The following is a 17,465-nucleotide window of genomic DNA, read 5'->3' on the forward strand; positions in this document are numbered from 1 at the left end:
TGTGTGTGTGTGTGTGTGTGTGTGTGTGTGTGTGTGTGTGTGTGTGTGTGTGTGTGTGTGTATTTTTTTTTTTCTCTGCGGTATCTGTGCATCATGAATCGTCGTATGTATTAAAGGGGCCCACTGAGACTCTTCCGCCCAGGGCCCTCAAAAACGTGGAGCCGGCCCTGTCCCTATGCTATGCAGTCTGTCAGCGCTGCACAGGGAGAAGTTACTTTGGTCATGCATTGCGCATGACCAAAGTAACTCCTTGCTGTTTGGTGACCTGGATGTTGTCATGACTACATCAGGTCACAATGACAACATCCGGGAGCCGCTGCAGACACCGCGGGACACCCGAGAGGAGGTAAGTATCGGCGCTTACTTCCCCTTGCTCCCAGAATGCTGCGATCGACTTCGATTGCAGTATTTCGGGCGTTAATGTGCCAGCTGCGGTGCAGGACCTCGCCTGGCATATAGCTGACACCCGATGCTATTACAATCGTCTGACACCCGGCGGAGATTGCCTCACACCGCTTGTGTGCAGGCGCGATCGCAGTTTGCGTAATAGTATGTAGCTGGTTCATAAGGCCCGGGTGTCACGCTGTCTCTGTATACTGGAGGTAGGGGGCCTAAGCTGACCCTAAGCTGGGGCCCTGACTAATCCCTCAACCTGGAGGTACTGTTAAAGGTACAGAGGTCCAGGCCGCCAGCGTAACCCCTACCTCCTGAGGATCCCTGCACCTAAGTAATCTAGTCCTGAGAAGGACCCCGATCACAACAAAAGGGGACAAGTAATAATATGCCCACACACAGTACTTAGACGAACGAGACAGTACAAGGGAAAAACCAAAACCACCTTGCATACAAAAACTACACAACTACAACAGAGGGAACACCAACGGGAAAGGAGATAAATGATAAAGCGAGGAAGGGAAAAAACTCTCCGAATACACTTATCTCTGAAACTCCAAATACCACGATCCGCTCTGTTAGTCTGCATGAAATGCTTTCACCGACACTTCCCTAACAGACCAGCAGGCATTTGAAGGAGTCTCACTACAGCAGCATTGATTGCAGCTGGGCGAGGCTGGACCTCGTCTAGCACAGAGAGAGAGAGAATTAACTCCCTCACTGCTGAAAAACACAAAGCACCAAAAAGTCAGCTGCGAGAAGTCAGGCTGTGTAATCGTGACGATCTTCGTGGCGACACACCCGTGACAGTACCCCCCCTTCTACGAGGGGCCTCCGGACCCTCAGGGCCAGGTTTATCCGGGTGAGTCGTGTGGAAGGCCTGAACTAATCGGTCTGCGTTAATATCCGACGCAGGAACCCACATCCTCTCCTCAGGACCATACCCTTTCCAATGAACCAGGTACTGAAGGGACCGGCGATTAAAGCGTGAATCGATGACCCTCGATACCTGGAACTCCAAGTTACCATTGACCACCACTGGAGGGGGAGGTAAAGGTGACGGTACCACCGGCGCCACATAACTCTTAAGCAACGATCTGTGGAACACGTTGTGAATTTTAAACGTAGGGGGGAGGTCAAGACGGAATGCCACCGGATTAATTATAGAACTGATTCTGTACGGCCCGATGAACCTGGGACCCAGTTTCCAGGAGGGAACCTTAAGTTTTATATTCCTGGTAGACAACCATACCCGATCGTTCACACTTAGGTCCGGACCAGACACTCTCCTCCTATCAGCCATACGTTTGTATCGGTTCCCCATAGTATTCAGATTCTTCAGCACCCCTCTCCATACTGAAGCGAGTGATGAGGAAAATCGTTCCTCCTCAGGAACCCCCGAAGAGCCCCCCCTACTGAAAGTACAAAACTGGGGGTGAAAACCATATGCCCCAAAAAACGGGGACTTACCAGTGGACTCGCTCCGCCTATTATTAAGAGCAAACTCTGCCAGAGGTAAGAAAGAAGCCCAGTCCTCCTGGTTCTCTGACACAAAACACCGGAGATATGTCTCCAAGCTCTGGTTCATTCGTTCCGTCTGACCATTGGTCTGAGGATGAAAAGCCGATGAGAACGACAAATGCATCCCCCGCCGTGCACAAAACGCCTTCCAGAACTTGGACACAAACTGAGACCCCCGATCAGACACCACCTCGGAGGGTACCCCGTGAAGCCTCACAATCTCCCCAATGAACACCTGCGCAAGAGTTTTAGCATTAGGGAGAGCAGGAAGAGCGATAAAATGTGCCATCTTGCTGAACCTGTCCACTACAACGAGTATGACCGTTTTACCCGAAGACGGAGGGAGGTCCGTAATAAAGTCCATAGACAGATGAGTCCAAGGACGCTCCGGGATCTTCAAAGGTAAGAGGGCCCCAGACGGACGGGTATGTGAGGTCTTAGAGCGCGCACAAACCCCACAGGACGCGACAAAAGTTACCACCTCCTTATGTAAGTTAGGCCACCAAAACCGACGCGAGAGGAGATCCACAGTTGCTTTACTCCCCGGGTGTCCTGCAAAAACTGAGTTATGGTGTGCCTCGATCACCTTTTGTCGCAACTGATCTGGAACAAACAGTCTCCCCGGAGGTCCAACAGGGGCGTCCCCCTGAGCCTCCAATACCTCCTCCTCCAGCTCAGAGCATACTGCCGAAACCACCACCCCCTCCTGAAGGATAGGAATCGGGTCGTCCGTATTCCCGGCCCCAGGGAAACTACGAGATAAGGCATCCGCCTTTACATTTTTTGACCCAGGACGATAAGTAACGACAAAATTAAACCTGGTAAAAAACAATGACCACCTAGCTTGTCTGGGATTCAGACGTTTCGCGGACTCCAGATATAGCAGGTTCTTGTGATCGGTGATGACAGTGACCGGATGGACTGCCCCCTCCAAAAAATGGCGCCACTCCTCAAAAGCTAACTTAATGGCCAAGAGTTCCCTATTGCCGACATCGTAATTCCTCTCAGCGGACGACAATTTTTTAGAGAAAAAGGCGCACGGATGCCACTTACCAGGGGACGAACCTTGTGACAATACTGCTCCCACCCCTACCTCGGAAGCGTCTACCTCTACAATGAATGGCTGTGACGCATCAGGTTGAATGAGTATGGGTGCCGAGGCAAAACATTTTTTCAAGGAGGAGAATGCTTGACAAGCCTTGTCAGACCACCTAGAAAAATCTGTCCCCTTTTTAGTCATGTCTGTGAGAGGCTTAACCATGGACGAGAAATTACGAATGAACTTCCGGTAATAATTAGCAAACCCCAGGAAACGTTGTAGTGCCTTAAGATTCTCTGGCCGATCCCACTCAAGAACTGCCCGCACTTTCCCAGGGTCTATACGAAAACCGGACGCTGAAACCAGGAAGCCTAAAAACTGGAGTTCCTGTACGGCGAACACACACTTTTCCCATTTGGCATACAGTTTATTATCCCGCAAGATCTGTAACACCTGCCTAACGTGCTCCTGATGAGACACCAGATCCGGCGAGTAAATTAAGATATCATCCAGATATATGACAACAAACTGTCCCACCAGGCGGCGAAAAATGTCATTAACAAAGTGTTGGAACACCGCCGGGGCATTAGTCAGACTGAATGGCATGACAAGGTTCTCATAATGCCCCTCCGGAGTGTTAAACGCCGTCTTCCACTCATCCCCCTCCTTCATCCTAATCAGATTGTACGCCCCCCTGAGATCCAACTTAGAGAACCATTTGGCGCCCACAATCTGATTAAAGAGATCGGGAATAAGTGGAAGCGGATACGGATCTCGGACCGTAATCCGATTAAGTTCACGGAAATCCAGGCAAGGGCGTAGGGCTCCATCTTTCTTCTTAACAAAGAAGAACCCCGCAGCCACCGGTGAAGATGAAGGTCTAATATGCCCCTTAGCCAGACTTTCTGAAATATAATCCTTCATGGCCTGCCTCTCAGGACCAGAAAGGTTATACAACCTGGCTTTAGGTAACTTGGCCTCAGGGAGCAGTTTTACAGAACAGTCATACTCGCGATGAGGAGGTAGTTCCTGACACCCTTTCTCTGAGAATACATCCTCAAAGTCCGCCAGAAATGGAGGTAAGACCCAAGGAGTAACCGCACCGATGACCGTGTTCATGCAGTTTTTATTACAGAATTTACTCCATTGGCTTATCTCTCTGGTTTGCCAATTAATAACCGGGTTATGCTTAATTAACCAAGGAAGGCCCAACACTATAGGAGTGGGAAGACCCTCCAACACGTAGCAAGACAACAGTTCTTTATGTATCGCCCCCACTTGAAGTTTTACGTCATGCACAGCTTGCAAAAAACTTCCCTGACCGAGAGGCCTGGCATCGATCGAGAATATGGGGATGGGTTTAGCCAACTCACTCAATCGCATACCTTGAACCCGGGCAAACCGAGCATCAACCAGATTAGCCCCGGCCCCACTATCCAGAAGAACAGATATCCTCTCAGTTCTCGTACCCACCACCACCTCCGCCGGTACGAGAAACTGAGACGAACCTAGGGACGAAATACCTACTCCCAGATTGCCGTCCACCACACAACCTGGGATCAACAGTTTTCCGACGACTCTTCACTCTGCAAGGGACGGGATGGACACCCCCCAATAAAATGTCCCTTTCTCCCGCAGAAGAAACACCTTCCTGTCTTATGGCGCACCACCGGTCCCCTCCCCCGAAATGATGTCCCTCCTAATTGCATAGGCTCCTCTGGACTGACCAGGGGAACCACCATATGAGGGGACCTTGTAGGAGGTGGAGTCATCACAGGGGGTAGAGTTATCCCGCACCTCTCCCGAAGCCGTCTGTCAACGCGAATAGCAAGGGCCATAGCGGCTTCCAGTGACGCGGGAGAGTCATACTGTGCCAACACATCCTGTAATTTGTCGGATAAACCTTGACAAAACTGGCTCCTAAGAGCCGGGTCATTCCACTGGGTGTCCGTGGCCCACCTACGGAACTCCGAACAGAATTCCTCCGCCGGACGATCTCCCTGCTGAATCCTACGTAACTTAGACTCAGCAAGGGAGATCCGATCTGGGTCATCATATACGAGTCCCAGAGCAGCGAAAAACCTATCCACTGACTGGAGAGCCGGGGAGCCCGGGGGAAGAGAGAACGCCCAGGATTGTGGGTCCCCTTGTAGGAGCGAGATGACAATTCCCACCCTTTGTTCTTCACTCCCCGATGACCGAGGCCGCAGCCGAAAGTACAACTTGCATGCCTCCCGGAAAACAAAAAACTTGTCCCGCCCCCCAGTGAACCTGTCAGGGAGAGCTACTTTAGGTTCTGGTCCGGCTTGCTCCTGAGGATACAAAACCTTGGACCTAACGTCCGCCAGCTCCATGGACAAACTCTGCAACTGCCGAGCTAGACCGGCTACTGGATCCATGGTAGCTGGAGAAAAACTAAGTGGTCGGTGAAAATGTCACGCTGTCTCTGTATACTGGAGATAGGGGGCCTAAGCTGACCCTAAGCTGGGGCCCTGACTAATCCCTCAACCTGGAGGTACTGTTAAAGGTACAGAGGTCCAGGCCGCCAGCGTAACCCCTACCTCCTGAGGATCCCTGCACCTAAGTAATCTAGTCCTGAGAAGGACCCCGATCACAACAAAAGGGGACAAGTAATAATATGCCCACACACAGTACTTAGACGAACGAGACAGTACAAGGGAAAAACCAAAACCACCTTGCATACAAAAACTACACAACTACAACAGAGGGAACACCAACGGGAAAGGAGATAAATGATAAAGCGAGGAAGGGAAAAAACTCTCCGAATACACTTATCTCTGAAACTCCAAATACCACGATCCGCTCTGTTAGTCTGCATGAAATGCTTTCACCGACACTTCCCTAACAGACCAGCAGGCATTTGAAGGAGTCTCACTACAGCAGCATTGATTGCAGCTGGGCGAGGCTGGACCTCGTCTAGCACAGAGAGAGAGAGAATTAACTCCCTCACTGCCGAAAAACACAAAGCACCAAAAAGTCAGCTGCGAGAAGTCAGGCTGTGTAATCGTGACGATCTTCGTGGCGACACACCCGTGACACCGGGGCTCTGCTATGTACTATTACTGACTTGGTCGTAAAGGGGTTAATTTATCGGTCACAAAACTTTAATTTTGGCGTTTTTACTTCTTTTTTTTTCTGTTTTACAGTGTTTACTGATTGGGTTAATTATTTTTATATTTTGATAGATTGGACTTTTATGGATGCAGAAATATCGCTTTGTGTTTTTTTTTTTTTTAATGGGAAAAAAGGTGATTTGAACTTTTTTTTTCTTCATATTTTTAAACCTTTATTACTGTATATATTAGTCCCCTTAGGGGACCCGAACCTGCGATCTTCTCATCACATGTACGATATGCAGTAATACCACAGTATTAATGCATACAGTAAAAAATCAAGGTCTCCTTTGAAGCCCAGCCATGGTCCACGCTATACACCTGTTACTGATTTGCGCTATACATGTATTGCATTTGTATGTAAGGTGTTACACAAATTAAATGATTACTACAGATCTAAAAATGTGAGCTGCTTAGTTAAGTGTGTCAGCCATACAATGACAAGGTGTACTTCGATGGACTGGAACACTAGTGACTCACCTATGATATACATACTTCAGTTTTTGATCAAAAAGTGTATTTTTCTTATGTCTGTAGCAAAAGTGTAATTCTTGTTTTCATTATTTGCTGATGTATTTTATCTATATGTGTTTAAATATTGGCCACGACATACATGTACCTATACATTAATACAATATGGCCCTGATTCATCAAAGTAAAACACTTTGAAAAGCCGCAACATTTTTGCGCAACGCGATGTTGCGCAAACAATTTAGACTTCAAGTGTTTTTACACTCCACACTCAGCCAGCTCATCCAAAGTAGGCAGAACTGAGACTAGCACAGCATTGCCTGCCTGACAAAGTGATTAAAAGTGGTGGTAATACAGTATGTCAAAAATTTTACTCCAGTCCCTAACTGCAGTAACATTTCTGGGGTGGCGCACACCACTGATCTGATGCGCCTCCCCAGAAGTGGCGTGCTTCTCTTATTCCTGCATGCCTCTCATTAAGTCTGGCATACGAATCTCGAGTATTAATGAATGTAGGCCTATGAGTGCTGGTGTTGTTCATATAATATTTTTTGTTATGTTAATATTTGTCAGATCATGTGGAAATGGGAAACGACTGTAAGGCTGTTTGCACACTGCATTTTTGCGGCATATTTTTCCGTGCGGCATTGGCCCAAAAATGCTAGGGAATCCTTATGCCTGCTAACTCAATGAGAATGTGCACATGATCAGTAATTTTCCTTTCAGGATTTGCTGTGTCTTAAATCTGCAGCATGTCAATTCTTTGTGCGCTTTCCCGCGTTTTTTGACCCATTCACTTCAGTTGAGTCAGTCAAATCCGCAGCAAAAATGCAGGTATGAAAAGTTTGCTGCGCATTAGACTGCGTCCAAAGCGCTGTTGGTTCCTGAGTGTGAGGACGTACCCCAAAGGCGAAACAAAAAACAGCTGTGAGCTGTTCATAGCCAGGGAACATGTTGGCCTAATGGCACCTTCCTAGGCTAAAAATACCAGCCCTCAGCTGCCCCAGAAATGGCACTTCATATTTGAAGTGCTAATTCGGGCACTTAGCCTAGGCTCCTCCTGATGCCCTGGTGCAGTTACATCAAGATAATGGGATTAGTTATCGCTGACACCAAGCCCTAGGTTTAGTAATGAGGAGGTGTCAGCCAGACACCCTCATTACTAGACCTGTAAGTAAACCGTTAAATAAACACACACCGAGAATAAAACACACATTTTTTAATCATTTAAATTTACCCAATATACTCACCCCGGGTCCGACTGTAATCCAAGGGTTAAAGCGATGTCCCATATTTCTTTTCTCAAATATCTTTATTTAGCTCCAAAAAGAATTCATTGCTGTACAAAAACGCTTAAAAACAAAACACATGTGTTTCTGCAGCGTTTTTGCTGCCAAGAGATGCAGAAATGTTGCACAAATTTCTGCAATCAAATACTGAACGTTTGCACATAGCCTAAAGGTATGTTCACACTGAGTGTTTTTGGTGCACTTTTATTCTGCAGCAAAACCTGCACTCTTGGCAGGAAAGAAGCGGCGTCAAAAATGCAGGTTTTGCTGCATTTTTCTGGATCCCAAAGTTCAGTGTTGCTTCCACAACAGAAGCATGAACGCCGGTCACTAATGCAAGACATAGTAACGTAGGTTTTATAAAGACCTAGGTCCATCCAGTTCAACCTTTCTCCCCCAATTGCACTCCCTACGCTAACACTACACTAACTTACTAGCTTACTGGGACTTGGCCTCACAAATGTATTATTACCATTTTTATTGTTACTGCACTATTACAATTAAAAATGAACTTGTTTATAATTTTTTAATTAGTTTTATATTTTGTATTACTCTTGTGATTATAATGGTATTACTAAAAACCCTATGCCTAAATCTCTTGATCCAGAAGAAGGCAAAAACCCCAGGACACATTCAGCCAATTTGCATCATGGGGAAAAATTCCTTCTTGACCCTGAGAAAAGGCGATCAGTCCTAGAACCCTGGATCAAACCTAATTATGCTACTAGTTATGTAATTACTATTATCGTATTAAATGTACTACTATAGGTGTAACATTTTGTTTAATTTAACTGTAACCTACAATGTTGTGTATCGAGGAAATCGTCCAGCCCTTTTTTGAAAGCTGTTATAGTGTCTGCCATCACCATCTTTTGTGGTAGGGCATTCCACAGTCCAACTACTCTTACTGTAAAGAACCCTTTCCTGCTTAGGTGCCAGAATCGCCTTTCTTTCACCTGTAATGAGCGCCCCCTGGTTTTTAGTATAGTGTTTGGAAGGAATAAGTCATGTGCTAGTCCTTTGTACTGACCACACATATATTTATACATGTAAATGAGATCCCCTCTGAGGTGTCGTTTTTCTATGCAAAAGACTCAACTTTTTCAACCTCTCATCATATGAGAGGCCTTCCATCCCTTGTAATAATCTAGTATCCCGCCTTTGAACTGACTAACTTCTGAATATTCTTTTTAAAATCTGGAGCCCAAAACTGGATCCCATATTCCAGATGTGGCCCCACCAGTGATTTATAAAGGGGTAACAGTACATTGGGATCGTGGGATTTTATTTCTCTTTTTATACATCCTAAAATCTTGTTTGTTTTTGCGGCTGCTGCTTGACATTGAGTACTGCTGCTCAGCTTACTTGTAACTAGAATATCCAAGTCCTTCTGTTCTGTAGTCCCGAATATACTCCCATTTAATGTGTATGCAGCAATAGGATTACTCCGTCCTAGGTGCATTACTCTACATTTATCTACATTAAACCTCATCTGCCAAGTGTTTGCCCATTCAGTCATCTTATCCAGATCGTTCTGCAATATTATAATGTCAAGATCAGATTTTAATATCCTACATACCGGTAGTTTTGGTGTCAGCAAAAACTGACACTTAACTCTCAATCCCATCCCCAAGGTCATTAATAAAGAGGTTAAAAAGAATCGGCCCTAGCACAGATCCCTGTGGCACCCCACTGCTGACTATATCCCATTTAGAGAACGTACCATTTATGACGACTTTTTCCTATCATTTAGCCAATTCCTTACACATCTGCATACAGTTCCCCCAAGTCCTTGCTTCTGTGGCTTCAGTATAAGGCTGCTATGTGGTACAGCATCAAATGCCTTTGCAAAGTCCAGATAAATCACATCAGCCACATTACCAACATCCAGATTTGCACTTGCCTCCTCATAGAAACCCAACATGTTGGTTAGACACTACCTATATTTCATGAATCCATGCTGATTATCATTTATATTATTCTCTGCGATATAACTCTGCAGGTCATCTCTTATGATGCTCTCAAAAACTTTGCACACTATGGAAGTCAGACTTACCGAACGGTAGTTACCTGGATCCACCTTTTTACCTTTCTTAAAGATCGGTACCACATTGGCTATCCTCTAATCCTGTGGCACTACCCCAGTTACCAGAGAGTCTAAGAATATGAGATACAGCAGTTTTTCAATTACTGAGCTTAATTCCCTCAGTATCCGTGGATGAATACAATCTGGGCCGGGGGATTTGTCAATGTTTAATTTGCTCAGACGCAGGCATACTTCTTTTTGTGTTAAACTAGTTATATTAGGTGGTGAGCTTTGATTTTTGCCTTTTAGAAAGATCCCTGGAACGGACGGTTTGTTGGTGAACATGGATGAAAAGTGCCTGTTTAATATCTCAGCCTTTTCTTTGTCCTCTATAATTATCTTGTTATCGTTTTTTAAGGGGCCGATACTATCTGATATTTTTTCTTTTTGGCATTGATGTATTTATAAAAAATTTTGGGATTTATTTTAATGTCGCTGGCGATTTGTTGCTCTGTAGATAATTTTGCTAGCTTGATTTCTTTTTCACATTTCTTATTTAGGTCTTTATACTCCTGAAATGCCATTTCTGTATTCTTGACCTTCAAGATTTTGAATGCCCTTTGTTTTTGTTTGAAAAAATACACATTAGAAATGTAAGCAGATAATAACAGTTTATGAGAAAAAGGAGTGGGCAGTACCCTGTGGGGTAAACAGAATGCTGACCACATGCAAGCTGAGCAAACAAACTTGTTGAAAAAAAGGAGTACAGCACAGCAAAATTTTGCATACAAATAACAATGTTTTAATTAATATAAAACACACAATATAGATAAGTTACATACAAGGAGGTAGTGCCGGATGATGTAATGCTTCACTGTAGGGTAGATAAAATTTGTAAATTCATAGTATTAAGAGACGACACAATTGCACAATGCCCATTTTAAACCAATCAACATCAGAGCAATGGGCTAGGGTCACAATACATGCCATAAATGCCCCAAAACATTAATGGAAAAATCCACCCTCCCCTATGGCCACATAAGAGATGAAAGTGATAGTCACATAGTGAGTACTAGAAGTCATAGCCTATGGCTCATACAGACCCACATATCAGAAATAGAAGTGGCATAAGGAGAGGTAACCTACCTAAGAAACACCACTGGTCACAAGGGGAGCATGGAAGTAAGGAGAAGGGTTGCCCAACGCACGTTTCGCGGCGTCCCGAGCCGCTTTCTCAAGGGGGCACAGAGTATAAATGATGTACATGTCATAATGGCTTCAGGACTGTTGTAGAGTAGACCTATAGTGCGGCTGCAGTAGAGGATTTACCGGTTAAGTATTATTTCTACTATTTTATTTTATATAATTTCTTAGGCACTATACAAAGAAACATTATGACTACAACAAAAGTTATTGGCTATGAGATGCATAAACAATACAGTAGGCCGCAGTTTGTCTGATGATTGGCCAAGTATTTTGCTGCACATGCACAATGATAAAAGTGGGAGAAAAAAAGTCTGTTGCTGTAAATATATGCAGGACAAAAATTTTAAAGATCTGTGTCTGTCTGTAGCCTATTTTTCCCCAGACATTTATGACTAAAGCCAAATTCAAATGTCTGTGTTAAAAGGAGACTTTAAACACCGATGCCAAGGGTATTGCAGTTTGTCCACATCATGGACCCGTATATTGACATAAGTAAGTATGCTCTGCAAATCAAAATTGGACATGGGGTCTGAGGAGAAGGGGTGTGTGTGTGTGTGTGTGTGTGTTATCCTTTAAAAACGTAGCACACACAGGTAAGTCATGGATGTATGAATGAACCATAACTCTTGCACTAAACCAAATAACTACAAAATTAAAACACTGAACAATATCAGGGAGGCACAGAACTAAAATGCATTAATATGATGACTAGTCATTACACTGGAAGTCTTACCGTTTTTTCACATGATAGAAAAAATAACTGATAAGGTCACAGGAAGCTTATCAAATGTAACCGAGCTGTTATCACATCACTGTTAAACCACTGATAATGTCGTAAGATCACGAGTAGCTCAGGTTTCTAAAGCAAAGGGAGAAGCAACTGACAAACCTGGAAATGGCATGTATATTTGTCATTCAGTACAAATGGTTGATATCCCAAGCATAATGCCGGTCAATGACAACGTGCTGTACATGACAGCATTGCCACTGGGGTCAGTGGTTGGCTGTAGCAGTCATCCACAAAGCCATTCAATACCCTGTAATTTGTGATTAGTCATCCACTCATAACATTATACTCCATAAGGAAGTCTAAATTAATTAGCAGGTCCTAAACTCAACAACAATATCAATATCAGCATTTGGGCCCATATACCAAAACAGGCCAAATGACCAGAGTATTTATAAACCAAATTTATTTTATTATATACATATAGCAGATAAAAGTAACATAGTACCCCAACAGAGGGGAGAAACACTCCACACTATATTCCTATAAAATACTATTAATGAAGAATAATATGATGAAGAAAGGGCAAAACGCGCGTTGGAGTGCAGGGACTTTCACTTCACACTTTCCCTTTTATCTGTGAGTATATGGACTGTCCTGTTTTCTATGATGCATGATATTTGGCTGGAGTAGTGGAGATAGTATATTTGTACTTCCTCCACATATCCACCTAAGTGAGGTTTTCTCAATATACGCTTTATATATCCATTTAACCTGGTATATAATTCTTCCTTTTCCCTCATACTGTTTATATGCACTTGCCACTTTAAACTAAAGTTCATCTGTAATACATTTAGGGATAATAGAACTGCGTTATATATAAAATACTAAACTATAACATTAACATCCACTGAGATAGGATATATATGGGATTATTTTGTACACTGCAATCACTTTATAAATATTCCATTGTGGTATATTGATTTATTTGCACCTTACTGGTTAATATTCTCTGTACAATCATGTTCTGGACACTACAGCCATAATTATTATAGGAATATAGTGTGGAGTGTTTCTCCCCTCTTTGGCGGTACTATGTTACTTTTATCTTCTATATAAGTACTCTGGTCGTTTGGCCTTTTTTGGTATATGGGCCCGCATGCTGTTAGTCATCCACTGATGTAGACAATCACCAATGGTCTAATGTAGTGTTTTATGGTTCCTGTTGTTTTATTTCTGGAACATCCATGGTGATTGAATTATGAGGGGGTGCGTGACTTTTTGATTTATTGAGAACAATAGTGACTGTGTTAATGAATTGATGAGAAGTGTAGGGCGTTCACATTGGTATCTTAGTAATCCATTGGTTTAGAAATGATGACTTAAAACCTTCCTTACGATCTCACGTGCCTTAGCAGAGGGTCCTTATAGAAAACGGTAAACTTTAATATAGCTCCATATCAAAATACACATAAACATTTACTAGTTGTAGCGTGTTTTTATTGTTTAGTCTCATCTCATTCATTATACTTTTACTTCACATGTCCACTGAGTAATAACCATGAGGAAGAAGTGGAGAATGGTTCTCCTTTTTAACTTTCTGAACAGAAAAATACATGAATAAGAGGTTGGGAAAGAAAGGCTACGCTACGTGAACTTATGTAAGGAGTTCTGGGTCACAAATTATGTCATTGGAAGCTTTCAATCTATTTTTGTACATGGAAGCAAGGACTACATGAACATACCAGACAGTATTGCTCACAGCTCTCCAAAGAGGTCACCATTATACCCTAAGTCTGTATTGAATATGACCGTTCAGGCAACGATCCTGATGCCTGTGAGCAATTAAGGAATGAACAATGAAAGCATAATGCTTATTACTAAGTAGAATATTTTAATATCAAAACCCTGGGTTTGTTTTATATGATCATGCTATATACTTGTACAATTGCAGAAGTTTGCTGAATGCTAACTCCAAATGTAAATTGGGGGTTGCATGGGGGAAAGGGGTTAGAGCAGTTATTACAGACCGGCGGAACAGCGCTAAAGAAAAATGCATAAAGTGCATGTATCCTAATGCAAGAAGCATCACCAACAAGATTGATGAATTTGAATTAATAATGTTGGAAAATAAATAGGATATGGTGGGGATAACTGAGACATAGCTGGATGATAGCTATGATTGGGCTATAGTCTGTTCAGGATTGACCATACAAATAAGTGAGCAGGAGGGGTTTGCATAAATGTAAAATCGTTTCTGAAACCCATCCTGACGGATATTATACAATGTGTGAGGTACAAAAATACTGATAGGGGTTTGTTATAAGTTTCCAAATATAATAGAAGTAGCAGAAAATATCCCCATAAAGAAAATAGATGAGACTGTAAATCGGGGAGAAGTAATTATTATGGGGGACTTCATCTACCCTGATATAAATTGAGGAGTAGACCCCTGCAGGTCCAACAGAGGAAACAGGTTTTTTACCTCTCACAATTTGTGCTGGACACAACAAGAGGAATGGATGAGGGAGACTTCTAGACCTACTTCTAGCCAATAGGTCAAACAAAGCAAAAATATTCTTCAACTACATAAACACTCAGTAAGAAACTCAAAAATAATAGTGTTGGCCCCATCCAAAATAATCCGTGTGAAATGATGGAAGAGGATGAGGGAAATGCTAATCTATTAAATGGCTTCTTTTCTATGATATCTCCACAAGAAAATCCCATAACAGACTACGTGATCAGGTACATCATAAATTCACTAATGCTTATTCCAGCAAGACGTATAGCGTTGCCTTAAAAATTACTAAAATAGATAAATCACCAGGCCTGGGTGGCATACACTACGAATGCTGCAGAAATTAATTATTGTGATACAGACCATTCTTTCTAACAGTCAAGGTGTCCATAATAACAGGGTTTGTACCTCAGGACTGGTGCATAGCAAATGTGATGCCAATAATCAAAAAAAGGGACAAAAACTGAACCTGGAAATTATAAGCCAGTAAATTTAATCTCTACGGTGGACAAAATCTTTGAAGGTTTTCTAAGAAATGCTTTCCTATAGTATCTAAATGAAAATAACTTCATAACCCAGCATCAACATTGGTTTATGAGGGATCAGTCCTGTCAAACTAATGTGATCAGCTTCTGTGAGAAGGGTAAGGCTTAGTGCCCAAGATGCAGAAATAAAGCAGAAATTTTCCTGAGCATTTCTGCATCTCCTTGGCAGAAAAACGCATGCGGTTTTTACATGCGTTTTTGACGCGTATTTGCATGCGTATTTGCCATGTGATTTTTCCAATGCATTGTATAGGCAAATACGCATGCAGAAACGCACAAGAATTGGTCATGTCCGTATTTTTTCTGCGAGTAAAATCTGCGCAGAAAAAATCCTGGCCTTGTGCACAGAACTTGCAGAATGTCATAGGAAGTCATGGGATAAGGTATGCAATGCTTTTCTGGAGCGTTTACGCGCTGCAAATACGCACCAAAAAACGCATCGTGGGCACACAGCCTTAAACTGAACCAGGGTATGGCCATGGATTTTCAAAGGAGTTTCATACAGTGCTGCATAAAAGGTCAGTGTGTTAGAGGAAAGCAATGGATCTAAGGGAGAAATATGTGTCATTGGGTTAATAACTGGTTCCGTCATGGTAAACAGGGTGGTTATTAATGGAACACACCCCAATTGGATCACAGTGGGGTACCACAGGGGTCAGTATTGGGCCTTCTTTTTAACCTATTAATGACCTTGTAGAGGGCATAAGAGTAGAATTTCAATACTTGCAGATCATAAATTCTACATAATTAACACAGAGAAAAATAATTTAATATTATAGAGGGATTTATATAAGTTGGAGGCCTGGGCTGAGAAATGGAAATTTTAAATTTATTGTATTTAAATGTAGGGTCATGCACGTGGGCTGAGGAAAAAAATTGTACAATTATGTACCAAAGAGTTTTATCCAGTGTTTTACCATCACTGAAAATGACATTTGGGTATGGGTGAACAACAAACTGAACTTTTAATGACCAGTGCCATTAAAAGAGGCAGAGCTGCTCATGACGAGAACATAGCGCAGCCTCGCTTAGAATACTGTGTACAATTTTGTATAAGAACATACCGAAACTAGAGCAGGTGCAGAGAAAAGCGACCAAGATTAATTAGGGAATTGGTGGACTGCAATACCAAGACAGGTTATCAAACTTGGGGTTATTCAGTTAGGGAAAAGCAAAGACTTAGGGTCGATCTGATTACAATATACAAATATATGAAGGGACAGTCCAGGGTCTTTCTAATTATCTTTTTACACTTTGGCCTGCAATAATGACAAGGGGCATCCACTATATCTAGAGCAGGGATGTCAATCTCAAATACCCAAAGGGCCAAAACAAAAAACTTGGACAAAGTCCTGGGCCAATTTTGGTATTTAATAAAACAAGTGTACAATTGAGGACGTTTTTCCTTATCTAATATAGAAACAAACTGCTCATGGGGCAACCTCTTTAAAAGTACATTTTAATTAATAAATCTTAAGAGACAGACCACATGACGAGAGCATTGGGTATTTCCTCGCAGGCAGGGGCGCACAAAGAAATCATTGTGTCCTATAGCAGAAGTTCTAATTGGAACCTGCCGTCCTCCAAAAAAACAAAAAAAAAATGTAATATTCGGTGGGGTCACAGAAGAGCATACCTCACAAATTTGCAGCCCTTATAAAGTAATTTTCCTCCTATTGAAGCCTCTAAATTGCCCTTTCATTGCCCCCATAAAGTATGATGCCAGCAAAAGTGCCCTCCAAACACCGTATGATACTCCCACAGTGAAATCTTTCACAGTACCCTCCACATGCACAGTATGATGACCCTACTGTCAGGGCTGTGGAGTCGGAGTCGGTGTCCATTTTGGTGGAGTCGAAGTCGGTATAAAATGGACCGACTCCAACTCCTACAATATATAATAAACTGGTACAGTAGTTCAATGCAGTTTGTTGGGAATATTTTTTCATAAGAATTTGGGAAAGTTATGAAATGTCCTATAAATATCTGTCCTATTCGTGATCTAAGGGTCTAGACTTTTAGCTGAGACGAATTTGTGCTACAGTAAATTTATCACTTAAACATGAGCCATGTATGAGGGAGTCGGAGTTGTGGAGTCGGTGTAATGGAAATTGAGGAGTCGAAGGTTTGGCTTACCGACTCCACAGCCCTGCCTACTGTACCCCCATCCTAAACTCCCCTGGCAAAGTATGGTGACCCCAATACAGTTTGATGCCGCAACTGTGATCCCCATACAGCCCTCCTCACAGAATAATGGGCGTCACATAGACCTCCATATGGCATCACCGGACAAATATAATCACCCTGAGGGCCAGATTTGACCCGCGGGCCAAAGTTTGACACTTATGATCTAGAGGAAAGAAGGTTAAATCATAATCACAGATGAAGATTCTTTACTGTAAAAGCAGTGAGATTATGGAACTCTGCCACATGATATTGTAATGGTTAAGGCACTAGAAAAGTTCAAGAATGGCCTGGAATCCTTTCTTGAAAAATATAATATTACAAGTTATTGGCACTAGATTCTGTGATGATCCGGGAACTAGTCTTATTGCCGCATGTGGAGTCGAGAATGAGTTTTTCCTTTAATATG

Source organism: Phyllobates terribilis, unplaced genomic scaffold (assembly GCF_046119375.1).
Source record: "Phyllobates terribilis strain yellow unplaced genomic scaffold, ASM4611937v1 Scaffold_1__5_contigs__length_1240528914, whole genome shotgun sequence".
Taxonomy (NCBI): Eukaryota; Metazoa; Chordata; class Amphibia; order Anura; family Dendrobatidae; genus Phyllobates; species Phyllobates terribilis.